This window comes from Numida meleagris, unplaced genomic scaffold (genome assembly GCF_002078875.1).
Source record: "Numida meleagris isolate 19003 breed g44 Domestic line unplaced genomic scaffold, NumMel1.0 unplaced_Scaffold119, whole genome shotgun sequence".
Lineage (NCBI taxonomy): Eukaryota > Metazoa > Chordata > Aves > Galliformes > Numididae > Numida > Numida meleagris.
Window position 1 is genome coordinate 469,886 of NW_018362987.1, and position 15,106 is coordinate 484,991.

At 41.1% G+C, this 15,106-nt stretch overlaps 1 protein-coding gene across 24 annotated transcripts in view; it reads left to right on the forward strand.

The window, feature by feature from the left end:
* Positions 1-15,106, forward strand: part of PCDH15 (protocadherin related 15) — a 736,955-nt gene that overhangs the window by 418,974 nt on the left and 302,875 nt on the right. The gene's annotated exons all lie outside the window — the stretch shown is intronic.

A 15,106-nucleotide genomic window follows, 5' to 3' on the forward strand; every position in this document is an offset into this window, starting at 1 on the left:
ACCCCTTCTCCCTCCTGTAAATTGGAGCGAGACACAGGTGAAGTTCCTGGTGGCTGGAAAAAGAGAAACATCATTCCCATTTTTAAGACAGGGAGAAAGGAAGACCAGGGGAGCTACAGACTGTTGAGCCTCATGTCATTTCCTGGGACAATCATGGAGCAGATCCTCCTGGAAGAGATGTTAAGGCACATGTGAGATGAGGAAGTGGTCAGCTTTCTGTGATGGAGTGATGGCATTGGTGGACAAAGGAAGGGCAACTGATGTTGTCTATCTACAGTTGTGCAAGACCTTTGACATGGTCCCCCACCACATCCTTGTCTCTAAATTGGAGAGATATGGATTTGAATGGTGGACTGTTCAGTGGATAAAAAACTGGTTGGATGACTGCAGCCAGAGGATTGTGGTGTATGGCTCGAAGTCTGGCTGGAGGCCAGTGATGAGTGGGGTAGATGAGTGGGTAGACTCCCAGGGGTCTGTCTAGGGACTGATGCGCTTCAACATCTTCCTCGACAATGTAGAAAGTGGGACTGAGCGTATGAGGGTGCACTTGCTAAGGACCAAGTTGTCTTACGGTACACATTTGTATGTCAGCACAGCTGTTCAGCAAGACCTGGACAGACTGGAGAGTTGGGCAGAGAGGAATCTAATGAGGTTCAACAAGAGCAAGTACAGAGTCCTGCACCTGGGGAGGAATAACCGCATGCATCAGTACAGGGTAGGGGATGACCTGCTGGAGAAGCTCTGTAGAGAAAGACCTTGGGATCCTGGTGGACGACAGGTTGGCCATGAGCCAGCAGCATGCCCCTGTGGACAAGAAGGCCAATGGTATCCTGGGGTGCATTAAAAAGTTGTGGCCATTAGGTTGAGCGAGGTAATCCTCCCCCTCTGCTCTGCCCTGCGGTGGCCACATCTGGAACTCTGTGCTCTCTAGTACAAGGAGGTCTGGGAACTTCTAAAGAAAGCCCTGAATAGGGCCGCAAAGATGATGGGGATCTGGAGCATCTCCCTTATGAGGAAAGGCTGAATGCTCTGGGGCTGTTCAGCCTGGAGAGGAGAAGACTGAAAGGGAATCTTATCAATGCTTATCAAATATCTAAAGGGCAGGAAAGAAGATGGGACCAGGCTTTTTTCGGTGGTTCTGAGTGACAGAACAAGATTCAAAGGATGCAAACTGGAACACAGGAAATTCCATCTGAACATGAGGAGAAACTTCCTTACTGTGGGAGTGACGGAGCCCTGGAACAGGCTGCCCAGAGAGTCTGTGGAGTCTCCTTCTCTGGAGATACTCAAGACAAACGTCACCTGGACGTTTTCCTGTGCAACCTGATGTAAGGAACCTGCTTCAGCATGGAGTTGGATTGGGGAAGCTCCAGAGGTCTCTTCCAGTTGCTACAATTCTGTGATTGTGCATTTAATGCTACATACAAAACAAAGTAGTATTTATCAGTGCAGATGGAGAATTCTCTAAGAGGAAAACCAAAGGGTTATTTATAATGCTTGCTTCTGAAAAGCATTTAAAGATTTTCTTGAGTCTTTTTTTTTTTTTCTTGTTTGAAAACAGCACAGGAGTTTCTATGTAGGGGAAAAAAAGTAACTTTTCTTGGAAATACTACAAATCTGTGTTATGGCCTGGCCTCACCAAATCCATTTGATGAGGATTTTTTTGTGTGTGAGAGGAGAAGATTTTCAAGTTCTTTTTTATGTCTGTAGGTACATCTTGTGAGCCATCTGTTCCCGTGACCTTTTACTGTATTTTTGTGTGTTTTTGAGAGAAAAAGATATGTTTGTACAACATTTGTACCTGAACAAACTGATAACGGTAGCAGATGCAATTGAAGCAAGTTTTTACAGCCTTATATTTTGTTCAGTAGCAGACATTAATCACTCAAGGGTGAGTTGTTGTATGGCCTTCAGTTTCTTTGTAGAGGACAGAGATTTTGTTTACCTTTCTTTCTCTAAAATGCCACGCTCTGTTTCTTACCTGACGTTCACAAATAATGCTTGTGCTTGGGAAATCTGTTGTGTTTTCAATTAAATTATGCACCGCTAATTTAAGGATAGCGATACATTCTGGGAAGAAGTAGTTTTCTTTTGGTCAAGATAGGGTTAGCATTGGTAGTTATTTTTATATTTCCTATTACGAAGTGGCTGTGTTTTGCTTGTCAGGATAACCATATAGTATCTTCTGCAAAAGTCATACTGCTTCTATATGTGCAATGTGACTTTGGCATACTAGAGGATTTTTGCTCAGAAGTACTCTGGAGTCATTATTGGATGAGTAAAGCCTCTTTCTGGGCTGTATCAGTTACAGATTCACAGTGTAAAGGTAAAGGCACATCTAAAGATCTGCTTCCTGGTGCTCTTAAATTGAGCTGTTTTGTTTAATTACAAAATTCTGTTTCTCCTGAGGGAGGAGGTTGAATGATTTTTCAGGTGAAAATTGACCAGGGATTTAGAATAAAATGGGCAATATTGGCACTGAGATTGCGGTGAGACTGAGAATCCTGCAGCCGTGGGAAATAGCCTGCCTCTCTTCTGATCAGCTGTAGCTGCTCTTTCATTCTGTTGGGCAGTATCTCAAAGGTGTACCCATAGCATCCCTTTTTTGAATCTCAAGCGCACAACCTGCAGGAAAGCAATATTATTTTTCCTTTAATGAGCTTGAGCACATGAGCAATTACGACAACATAATTGAATGAACCTAATCAAGAAGACACGGAAGCTTGCCTCTGGGCAATTGCTCCTCATATCTACAGTTTTATCTCTTCAGTTAATAGCACCAATGGGTATAGCAGCACAGGCTAGTGATTTCACAGCTTCAGGGGCTTAGCAGTTTTGCTTCATTTTCATGCTGTGGTCCTTCTATTCTGCTAAAGAGGTAGTGATTAACAGGTGATGAGAGTCTCTGCTTGGTTGTAATGTTCTGGGTGCTCAGAGAGGAAGGCTGCTCTATTTTTAGTGTCTTTGAATTGCTCAGTATGCAAAGCACCAATGAAGCCAGGTGCTGATAGGCATGGTCCCTACCCAGTTCCATAGAATCTCTGAACCTGTTGTCATCTGATAATTCAAATAGTTAAGAGCACATTGCTAAGGAAAGATAAATAGAGTGAATGGCTTCAGATGAACAACTGCTTTCTTAATTATAGACTTACAGTGAACCAGATTCTTACCCTCTATCAGATAAGTCATTTGCTAGTTAACATAAAAAGTTATATTTGATAACAAAGTGCACAGCTGTGTCCAGCTATTTTTTCTGGAAGTCCTTGTAGGTACAACCTTTGGGCAAGTAAATACTAGAGGTATGGGAAACATGTCTTAACTGCTTGTTCTTTCAGTACAACCAATAGCTTGGGATTTATTTTCAGTTGTGCATCTAGCTAATACAAAATTAATCAGGCTCTCTGTTACAGACAGACTGGGTATGGAGTAGAAGCTGAGGACATTTGCATCAGTCACAGTACTTAATCAGCGTCTGTTTGGTAGATAACATCAAAAAATGGGTTGAAATGGAATGGGGAGAGAGGTAGTCTTGAGTGCTTGTGGATGCTAAGAAAGCATTTGAAACCTACTGAAATATCTATGTAATCACTGTATCATCTTTAGGATTATTTTAAGTGCTGTCTCTTAGGTGGAAACCTTATGGGAAGAATTTGAAAGCCCCCTATCTCTTTGTATTCCTACATATAGAGGTGAAACTGAGTCCAGCTTGGAGGCATCACTTGTATTCTGCTTCTGATGGCCTCCATGTATTCTGTGTTTTCAAGCTGTTATGGTTTTGTAGTTTAAGAGAAAACATAACCCTCTTTTCTTCCCTTTCTTGGTGATATAAAACTTGTCTGAATACACATTTAGATGGGACTGACACAACAAGTAGACCTACTGATGCTTGTCCTTATTGGTTAAATGCCATTTTGAAATCTGCTTGGGTGTATGTATTAATTTGTAGGGGAAGAGGAATTGCTAACGGGATGAAGCTGATACTCTTTCAGCACCTCTAGTTTTTCACAGGAGCTGAAACACTGAGAAGACCTTGCAAGAATATCTGATCAGCCTGAATTTCTGCCATCAAACATCATCTTGTTGGACATGTTTTCCCCTCAATTTTTTAACAGGCTTCTTAGTACAAAGTTGAATTTATGCATTTTATGTTAAATACTCGTTAGCACTGGTAGTAGTTGATTTGTTAACTGCTATTATGCTATCTCTATGGTAATCTTTCCTAGGAAGAACAACATTGTTTTAGCAAAAGATATTTTTTCCAGTCTCTTCACTTATCACAGAAGATAATAGAATCATAGAATTAGCCAGGTTGGAAAAGACCTACAAGATCATCCAGTCCAACTATCCACTTACCACCAATAACCCCACTAAACCGTGTCTCTCAACACTATATCTAAATGTTCTTGAACACCTCTAGAAGGTGGAGATTTTGAGGGTAATTGTATAGGGTATGTCCTATAAGATGTTTCTTTTAAAAGTAGGTACAAATTCAAAAGGAAATATTTTGAGGGCTTTGAGTCATACTGCAAGTGATATGAAATGTCTTCTCCAATATAGCAGAAATATACTGGACTCTGCTTTCTTGCATGTTAGCTGTTGTTTGATGATAAAGGTTTCTGACAGCTGATATACAGTGCTTTGACTTTATTTTCACTGGTATTATTAAAAAACAAGAAGTCTTACTACCTGAAGTGTGTAAGTTTTGGGGGGAAGTCTTCTAGTGCACTGGCATCGGCCACTTTGCTGCAGTGCCATGTTTTGGGGGTGCTTGGCATGTTCTGGGGATTCTCTCCCAGTGGGTGCTGGAGACCAGCATCTGCTGAAGTGTGGGGAGTCACACCAGCCATGAGTCTCATCCCATACTTTTTTGATTGCTGTTGTTTTACAGGGGAGAGGCCAAAAATATTACACTAATTAAAAATATATATATATTTCAAAGGCCAAGCCTTTTCTTTTTATACACTGTCTAGCAAAAGGAACAGACACTGCTATAGATATGTGTTCTTTCATCACAAATTGTAGTTTAGGTAGAGGCTTCAAATAAGAGCATTCAGTTATGCCTCCCTTAAATATTAAATTAAAAAGGGGGGGGAGGGGAATTCTGTAATATGTTTTGAAGAAATACTGGAGGAAGCATTAATTTTGCACAAATTTTGCATCTCCCCTGCTATGCATTTTTTAAGACAAATTCTGTTTTGAACTGGGAAATGTGTTGTGAACTTACCTGAAAATCTAATAAACTTCAGGACCAGAAAGACAAAGTACAATTTTTATAAGAGAAGGTATGATTACCATTATATATGGGAAGAACTTGAGTTATAAAATTGAGATTTCATCATTTCTTGCTCAACAAAGTAAGTATCAGAAGTGTGGATCTAATGAGAAGGAAAACAAGTAACATTTCATAGCCACTAAACACTCAAGTCCTTCTTGCTTTTAAAATTATCTGAAGTTCAGGATGTTTAGACTCGGGCTGGGTCTGTATTGGACAGAGAGCATCTCAGACTTGACTTACTGAATTCACAGGACCATCATATATTATGCAAATACTTTGAAGGACAGTATTTTCTGTGAAGTCTCATTGCTTGGCAGTTTTCATAGCTGAGGACGGTGATGATGGCTGTGGCCATCAGTCAGGTTTCAGCATTGTCCACATAATGTAAGGGAACTTCATGAAGCTACAGGAGCTCGATTGTAGATAAACAGTTGATCACATGCTATTTCCTCCATTCTGCAATTACACCCCTGCTTGGAAATAGGCTTAAAAAAGCCTCCAGGTCTCAGCACTTCTGGCTGGTTGGTGTTCTTTGTTGCTCACATTAGATACACTTTTATTTGAATTATCTACAGCTTTCTGGTGTCAAGAGAAAAGCACAGCATTTTCAAGATGCTGTTCACTGGTAACTGAGTCATTCTGTTAAAACTCATCTGGATCTGTATTTTAAATGTGAACACCTCCAGGTCAGTAGTGCAGAGGGTTGTTTCTGCAGCCAAGGTGCAGGGCTCACTCTGGTATATGAACAAGAAAATCCTACAGAGCACCGCAACCTCAGGACACAGCAGCTTGTTCCCTCAGCATTGGGCTGTATTGGCCACGATTTAGTGCAGAAAGGAGACAGTTTAAACCATGCCATTTATCAGGTGCAGCTGTGGAGGATCTCTTTGGCTGGCTGCTGGTAGCAGCACAAGGTGAGTGTGGAAGGATCTGAAGGAGCAAGGTGCCTTGGGGCAAGAAGCCCCCTCATTCCCCCCACCACCATGAGGGTGCAGTGCTCTGTGCCCTCGGATTTTCCACCAGTACCTTTTTTTAGTGTGTTTTATCAAGCATTGCTTACTGAAAAACGTTGCTGAAACCATAATCTTGTAAGAATATGGCTCAACAGTATTTACAGATGGCAATACTCAAAAATTTTACATTGTCTTTACAAATGGAAATATTCCTGTGTCTATCACAAGACTACATGGTGTTTGTTTCTCAGTGTTCCCTTTGAGATTTTCTATTAATTCTTCCTTCCTTTCTCCTAGCTACTCCCAGTAAGTGCTCTGGAAGACACCAACTTAAGATGTCCATGTCTGCTGAATACAAAAAGAATGCTGCTCTGAGAGGTGCAGACACCATTCAGGGAGAGACGAGAACCCTGATAACTAAACGTGATTTCAGTGCCTTGGTACCGAGCCTGAAGTCTAAAAGTCACATATAGACCATTTAGGAATATGGGAAGGCTGAACGTTATTAGCTTGTTTATAAGGCACAGTTCAGCTGTCCCCTCTCCCACATTTCAGGTACTAAGTGCTAATCCCATGTTACTTGCATGGAAAGGAGTTTCAAGAACAGAAAACGTTGCCAGCTGCTTTTTCTGAGTTGCTTGCAGGAGTAGAATTAGCTAGGTTTGAAAAGACCTACAAGATCATCCAGTCCAAGTAGTTTGGTATCTGCTTATATACAGCAGATAAAGCTGCTACAACTTCAAAATCCACTTGTAATATCTGAATTCAGTTTAATCCAAGTGTTTGTTCTTTTTGTCATAAACGCATCAGCCATGTAATAAGGGAAAAAGGAATTTCAGAAATATTGAAAACCACATGAAACTTTAGCGCTTGGTGCATAACTGTGGTTAAAAGCAGCTGTAGTCAGCTTCTAAAGTTTTATCTCATTTGAAGACATTACGGCTGTTCTCAGGTCATCCAGCACATTTGTGTGGTCTTGAAGATTACTTCTGGTTAATAGCACTTGGAGGTGTTTCTTTGCATGGTATCATCCTTTTTTGTTTTAGGGTGTTTTGGGGCAGAAGTATGACTTTTAAACGGCTCTGGCAACTCCAAAACTGCTTGTAAAATGGAAGTTGTTGCAGTCTAAAGGAATATTGATCCAAAGATAGATGGTACTGAGTTTTTCTATAGCAGTAAAAATAAAATAGCAATACATAGCATTTGCAGGGCAATTTCCACATAGCAGACCCTTTATGGATATTATATCTCTATGAAGATGTTTGAAGAATGGAGAAATAAAACATCAGAAAAAGTCAGCTGTTTGGGCTGCATATTCTGGATGAAAGCATGTTGTCTGAGGCTATGTGAACAGAACTTAGAATAGTACTCGGTTTTTGTCCTTTTGGTGCCTTGTTATCTATCAGCATTGCCTTTTCCTCTTTTAGAAAACAAACCCAAAGGAGATGCAGTCAGATGTAAACAGCTAGATTAACTTCCAGTGGAGTTGTTGAATCCAACCTATGAGTCAAACAGTAGTGCTTAACTGAGCCGTTAACTATCAGTCTGAATCAAAGCACAGAAACTCAGTGTAGTTCTAAGAAGAGTCCCAGACATGCTGGAATCAAACTCAAGTTTGCTGTTGTTCCTTCCCAGTTTCAACAACTGGAGATGTCTTTCAGGAAGAACTCAAAATAGTCTGTGAAAGCCCTTCTTATGCTATTTTCAATGCAGAGCAATTGCCACACAAGCTTGCTAATGTAAAGGTTATGCCAAGCTTATCCTAAATGGCACAGCTGTAGTTCTGAATTCAGCAACACAGGAAGCAAGCCAGGACATTTTCCACCGATTTTGAGTTGCTTAGTTACACGGATAGCTTAAATGTCTGGCTCTGTATAGCTCTTTATTAGGATCAGTCTTCTGTAAGTTGAGGTGTTAAGAGAGACCCTTTCACGGCTTTTTTCTCAGTGAGCATCCACTGCTGAATGAGCAGTGGAAGTACGAACATGGAGGTGTGTATGAGGGTTTTCAAAGGACTGTTTATCTAATGAACTATTTGGGCATTTCTGAGAATGAAGCACATCTGAAAGCAGAAGTACATGGTTTTGTGTGTGAGGAACTGTAACCTCAGCCAGTGCCACATTCTGTTTGTTAGAATGGAATTACTTCCATTTCTCTGCAAACTCTCAAGAACTTTGCTGGGAATTTCTGCCTTTAAAACCCATGGTCTTGAGGTTTCCCATTGTTTGCTGATACTCTGGCTCACACCCCACTCTGTTCCCTTGAAGCGGGCTTCGGCCGTCCCTTCATTGCCAGCCACACCTGTGGCCCTGTTTGCTCCTCGTCCTGCTTACTGCTCAGCCAAGCTTCAATAAATCCTTTAGTGCAGTGTTTAGCTTTCTTCCATTGTGCTTCTGTTGTGTGATATGTGCACAAACTCTCTCATTTCCCATCAGCGATCTGGCAGATACCATGTATCTTTTGTTAATTCCTTCTCATTAATTTGGCGGTAGTGAGGTCTCCCCAGTGCCTTCTCATCTCCAGGCTGAACCAGCCCAGCTCCCTAAGCCTCTCTTTGTAGGAGAGGTGTTCCATCTTTGTGTCCCTCCTCTGGACTTGCTGTAACAGTTTTGTGCCCCAGGCCTGTGCGCAGCACTCCATATGGGGCCTCACATGGGCAGAGCAAGGGCAGACAGTCCCCTCCCTCTTCCTACTGCCTCCTCTGTTGGTGCAGCCCAGGATGCTGTTGGCCTTCAAGGCTGCAAGAACACACTGCTGGCTCACATCCAGCTTTTTGTCCATCAGGACCCCAAAATCCTTCTCCACAGGGCTGCTCTCAATCCACGCATTGCCTGGCCTGTGTTTATGCTTGGACCTTGTATGGGAACTGCTGAGTCATGGCCTGAACCACTGATTGAGCACCTGGAGGAAAGACCCAGTCAACCCTGGGAGAACAGGTGAAGGCAATTCACCTGTGTGACCAGAAGGAGTGGAGCCTGGCTCCACCCCTCTTAGGCCTCATTTAAGGGCTGACTGCCCCTGAGGAAGGATCTCTTCCTGGAGATCCCTCCTTGGTGGGAGCCTTTCTCTGCGAGCCCAAAATCTTCTGAGCTGGGTGAGCGCTGTATTTTCCTTCCACCTTTTTGTAACGCTATTTCTATCGTGTTAGTCCTTCTGATCGTGACAGATCTCAATTCTGTCCTTTGAGTTTGTAGCTTTGTAGGAAAGCTGCTGTGTAATACATATCACCTTTCAAAGTGTTTTCCACTTTGATTTAATGTGCATGCTGATATTGACTAACTGTTCAAATTAACAATCCGAACCTCATTAGTGCAACAGAAGTGGCTGTAGCCTAGACACAGTAATTGTGTGGTGTGATTTCCTGACTGTGGCAGAAGTCCTAGGTAAGCAATGGACAAATGCTGAGGAGAGCCATCTTCAACCACCGATGGCATTTAGAATCTGATCTTTTTTCCAGTGACAAATTAAGGAATGAAAATCTACCTTTTATTCTGCCACAAAATGAAGTAATTTCCTTCCTTAAGTACTGAGTGGAATTTTACTGAAGCCTTTCAGATCCGGCTGTGTATCTGTTAGAACTGAGTCAGTCTCTTAGGGCTGCCTGTCGTCCTACAGCCCACAAGTGTTTGTTTAAAGAAACAAACAAACAAAAAACCAAAAAAAAAAACCAACATCAACTGTTTAGTTACATTTGAATATCTGAAAGCAAAACTAAATGCAGAATAAAATGTAAAATAATGTAGAGTACTAATTGGGTATTTTTGAAACAGCTGGAGGAAGAGCTGATGATTAGCAAATTGTAGTGGATTTTGTTTTTCAGTTTTAATTTCAGGAGTGCCCAGGAGGAGCTGGCAGCTATTGCACTGGGTAGCAGCCCCGGGAAGGTTCCATTGGGCTGCTCATTTCCCTGCGGGGTCCATGGTGTCAGGGTGGTTCTTTCTGGCTTTGACACAAGGGCAGGACTACATTAATCAAGTTTTAAAGATCATTGTGTTACTGGGAGCACCCAACTCTTCTCATAAATGATGTGGGAGACCAGATGTGGGTTACAGACGCTTAAAATTGTAAGGCTGTATAGGGCAAGCCATTTTCATTAGTGAACTTTTAAACAGCTAATGTGATTGCATGCCTTGCAGTCATGATTTAATGATCACAACAGTCAATTGTAGACACTCCTCCCAACTACTTCAAGTGTTGTATTTAGCTTGAATTTAGAGATCTGTGAAGTGTCACAGATGCAGCAGAGATGGGCTGTGAGGATGCAGCTGCCCTCCCTGGTGGTAGGAGGTGGAGGAGAAGGCAGCTCATCAATGGCAAAGCCCCATGTAGTGCTGGCTTACTGTGGCTGTGAAGTGGTTGATGTGGAGAGAAATGCTCCAGGTACTGCAGACAGTGGATGGGAAGTGGCACTGAGAGGGTGAGGATGTGAAGAATGAGGTGATGATGAGGCAGCTCTCTGGTGCCAAAGTACAGGATTATTCAGGTTGTCGGCTCACACCGTGTGACCTTGGCTGAGCATCTTACCTGGAGCAGTGATTGAGGGTTTCTTCTGAGCTGTCTCATTAAAAATAATTAGAAATTAAAATAATGAAAATTAGCTGTCAGAAAGCAAGTGGATCTAAGCCATGTAACTCTTCCATGAAGAGTTTATTAAATAGGTTTTCACTTGACTCACAAGGAGACAGGCACTTTGTCTGCCTTGGCTTTGATCAAGTAATTGTAAAGCAAAAGCACTAGCTAGAGGAAACTGAAGTTAATGACAGGAACAAAAATGTAGGCTCTTAAGAAATTCTTTGAAGCCTGTTGCTTTGTTTGCTTGATGACTACAGCCTTTTCTGGGAGGTGCTTTGTTTGGGGGGACCTTGCTGCATCATGAGTACATTTACCAGTGGTGCTGCTGAAACATAAAATAGGATTATACTGTGACAACTGTAGCTAGGGAAGCTTGTTTGTACATGGCCTTTCTTCAAATGAGTTCAATTAAGCGTGTTATGACTTCTGTGACCACACCATTATGCCCAAGAATTTCATGGGGGCAAGAGACCTCTTGTCAAAGAAACCACATGATGAAAGTAAACCATCCTACTGTAGGAACTGCAGAGGTCTTCTTAAAAATGAGAATTGTTAGCTAGGTGTGCATCAGTGTTCTGGTATGATAATCTGCAGCACAGAATTGGAAGAGTTGAAAACCTCAAATAGATTCATATGGAGGACCATAGTCAAATAGAAGGCATTTCAAAACAAAACCAAAAAAATTAAAAAAAAAAAAATCTTATGTTAATACTTTCTTGATAAGTCAGCTTTGCTGCTGCAATTATCCGTGCTTGTTTCTGTTGAATAAAGCCATCTATTACTGCTGAAGTAATTTTTCTTGAGGAACGTTTGTATAAAACTTGAGGAAAATTGAAATTCGTAATAATGCTGAGAACCACTTCCACATTATCTCTTTCGTAAGCAAACTGGGGTAGTTTTTGAAAATGTAGAATTTAGGTTTTTCTGCTTTCCCTGTGGAAAGGGTGTTCCAGGATCTGCTTTCCCTTCCAGTCCAAAAGAAAAAGTAGTTCAGGCTACTATCCACTTTTTTATTTGTGGACAGCCACTTCTCCTTTGTGCTCACAGTAGGGTGTTTTGTTTTTTCGTGTGTGTGTGCATGCAGGTTGTGCTCTTTATGTTAAGTATTTGGTGGTTCCTCTTGATATTTACCCATGTGCCTTTTTAGAGAGATTTCCTTTCCCTAGGCTAAGCCATTCAAGCCTCTGTCGTCTTTATAGGGTGGTCCTTCCATCCAGCTGATGTTGGGAATAAACTTTCCTTGCACCTGGTTCCACTAGGAGATGTTTTTCATGGAGCTAGTGTTTGCCGCAAGGTCTTCCTGGTATTTACAACACGTGACTCATCTTGAAAGGTTTTAATTTTAATTATCTCCCTTGTAATTGGAAATTTGTATAATCCCCGAGTTTTAAATTTATGTATTCAGTGTACGCTGGTGGAACTAGAGAGGGCTATGGCATTATTAAGCTTAGTCTTTCAGAAGAGGATGGAGGGATGGCTGACATCCTAAAATGTATTTGTATCTAGTATTTGGTTAGCACTGCAGTAGTTAAGACCACATGAAATGATAATCTGTGCAACAAAACCATTTTAGTTGGTGCCAGGAAGATGACCCACAGCTAGAATTTCTGTATACATCCTGTTAGACTTTTTCTGCTGTAGCTGTAGAATCAGGTTTTGCTGTTGCTCTAATCTTTTTATTGCAGTCTCTCATGAAAAAAATTCATTGCTTCATCTGCCCACACTTGCTTTAAATCCTTTGCAAATGACCAAACTTCCAGGTGTGCTGTGCCTTTTCTGAGATTTTTTTTTTATCCAGAGTTCAGTGCTGAGCATTAATCGTAAGCATATTTTGTAATGGCTTGATTCTAATTCTAAAAATCCTGACGTGTTTAGTGGAAAGCCAGTCCTATGCAAAGGCTGCTCTAGCATTATGTAATTCTGATGCTTTGCTTAGTGAAGAATTCAACCAGAGCCTGTGGGGCATTGAGAACCCTGATCTGGGGGACATTTTCATTGAGACATCCAGCAAGTAGATGGCATCTTCGTGGAAATAGAGACAGTAGGGGGGAAAAAAAGCTTTTTTGGTATTCAGAGTCATGATTAACCTTTGGTGAGGCATGTTCATTCTGGGGGATTAAAATTTCTCCCTGGTTTGGATTTTGTTTTGGAGATATGTGCTGTTCAGTGATGAAAAAGAGGCCACTCATGAAAACGCTCTCAGTACATTTATATTGGTGAGCTTCGTTGCACTAACAAAGAGATTCTTGAAGGGTTGTTCAGCTAGCCAGCATGTAAACTTCTTGAAAATTGTAAGAAAAGTCTGTGGAAAAGGTTAGGGCCATATTAGTTATGATCCTGTTATTTTTACGGCATCCAGTGAATAGAATAAGAGCATGACAAAAAATCTGTGTTTTGGATAGATAAGCAAATACTACTTATCTTTCCAGAGTTTGCTCCTAGCAATGAAAACAGCAGTAGAATGAAAGGTGTAGTTTTTCAAGCAGTCTGTTTACTCTCTTAATGCCTAAAAGTAATAACAAAAAGTACTGTAAGCAAAAGGTATGCAATGTTTATGTATCCAACTAGAGTGTATGAGAATATAAAGAGCCAAGCATTTGCTCACCTAACAGACTTGCATAGACTTCTTAGGATAGCAAATGAAGCTGGTACATGAAACTACTGCTAAAGGAATGGGAGTATGTGTGTGCCCACACCAACTTTATGCATTTTATCTTCAGAGAAAGGTTTGCCCACACAGCTTTTAAAAATAACTGAGTAAACAGAAAAATGACATAGTGACTGTGGTATCATTAGTAACAATTCAGGTAGAATTCAATCTATTCATAAATACAAGCAACCTCCAAGACTCATGCTGTCAGATCTGGTACCTGTGCTGTTCAGCTGCACTCACCAGCTCAATAGCATAGCTGTCACTGGAGGACATCATCATGCCATGGAGATGTCCTTTGGAGGCCTCAGCTGAGCAGATATCTGGATAAATGCTTCACTGCTTTCATCTTCCTTTGTAGGTGTGGTTTGTGCTGGGGCAGTTACAGCCTGGAATTAGCTGCTGCACAATTCTGTTGAAGGCAATGAGTGTGTCATTTTTACTGTAGGCTGGGAAATTGTATTTTATCTCTTCTTGCTGTTGCATTTAATTTACAGATAATTTTGAATTGGGATTTTGCCTCAAGTGTTTAGACCTCTCAAAACATACAGTGATGCTCCAGCATTGGGTAGAAGCTGTATCCCTTTGGGTCAAAACCAGCTGTAGCCATAGAATCGTAAAATCATAGAATCACAATGGGTGGAAAAGATCTCCAAGATCATCTAGTCCAACTGTCCACCTGCCACCAATGTTTCCCACTAAACCATGTCCCTTAATACAGCATCTGAATGTTTCTTGAATACCTCCAGGGATGGTGACTCCACCACTTCCCTGGGCAGCCCATTCCAGCATCTGACCACTCTGTCAGAGAAGAAATTTTTCCTAACATCTAACGTGAATGTATAACATCCAATGCCATCCATGTGGCTGGGCCCATGTGAGCTTTGTATGCAGTTCTGTGTTGAAAGGGGAAGGAGAAATCCTTTCTCATAGCATGCTGTTTTAGTGGCACTGTGAGGCTCTTTAAAAGTGAAAAGTGTTTCTTAATTAACTTATTTTTTTCCTTCTTGTAGTTTGGAGAGGTAATATTTTTCTTCTGTTTAATACAGAAAACAAAATTGTTCACAAAATAGTCATTACAAGTAGTACACATGCTTTTATATATTTTAGGACTACACCTATGCATTTGCTAGCTCTGCATGTACTGCTTTTATCTTTGAAGCTATCATTTCTGTAAAGCAACAAAATCTTACTTATTTTCTTTCGTTATTCTGCTCTGCTTCCATTGATGCCTCTAAACTTTTGACTCCAGACTGGCAATATGAGGGTAAGATGGCAAAATGAAACTTCCTGAACATTGCTTGTCTGTCTGTAATCTTTATTTTCCTTTAAACATTATTAAGACTCTTTTCACTCCCTTTAATTAGATCCTTTTGTTGCAATTAAATTCAAATTGTTTGTTTCTGTTGTGAAGCTTTAATTATGATTAATACCTTTTAACCATTCCCTTGTTGTTGTTCTTTTTATCCTTTGGGATAAGTTACCATCATATTATATCTATCCTGAAGGACTCTGCTTCACTGAGGTCCCCACAAGATGCGGAGATGTTCATAGTGTAGCCTTCATGCTGTAGTATGGTGGTATGTGATGAGGATTTGGTGTGTGTAGTTGTGACATAGGAAGGCAAGCTCACCTAAGAGAGGATGTAGCAAGCCG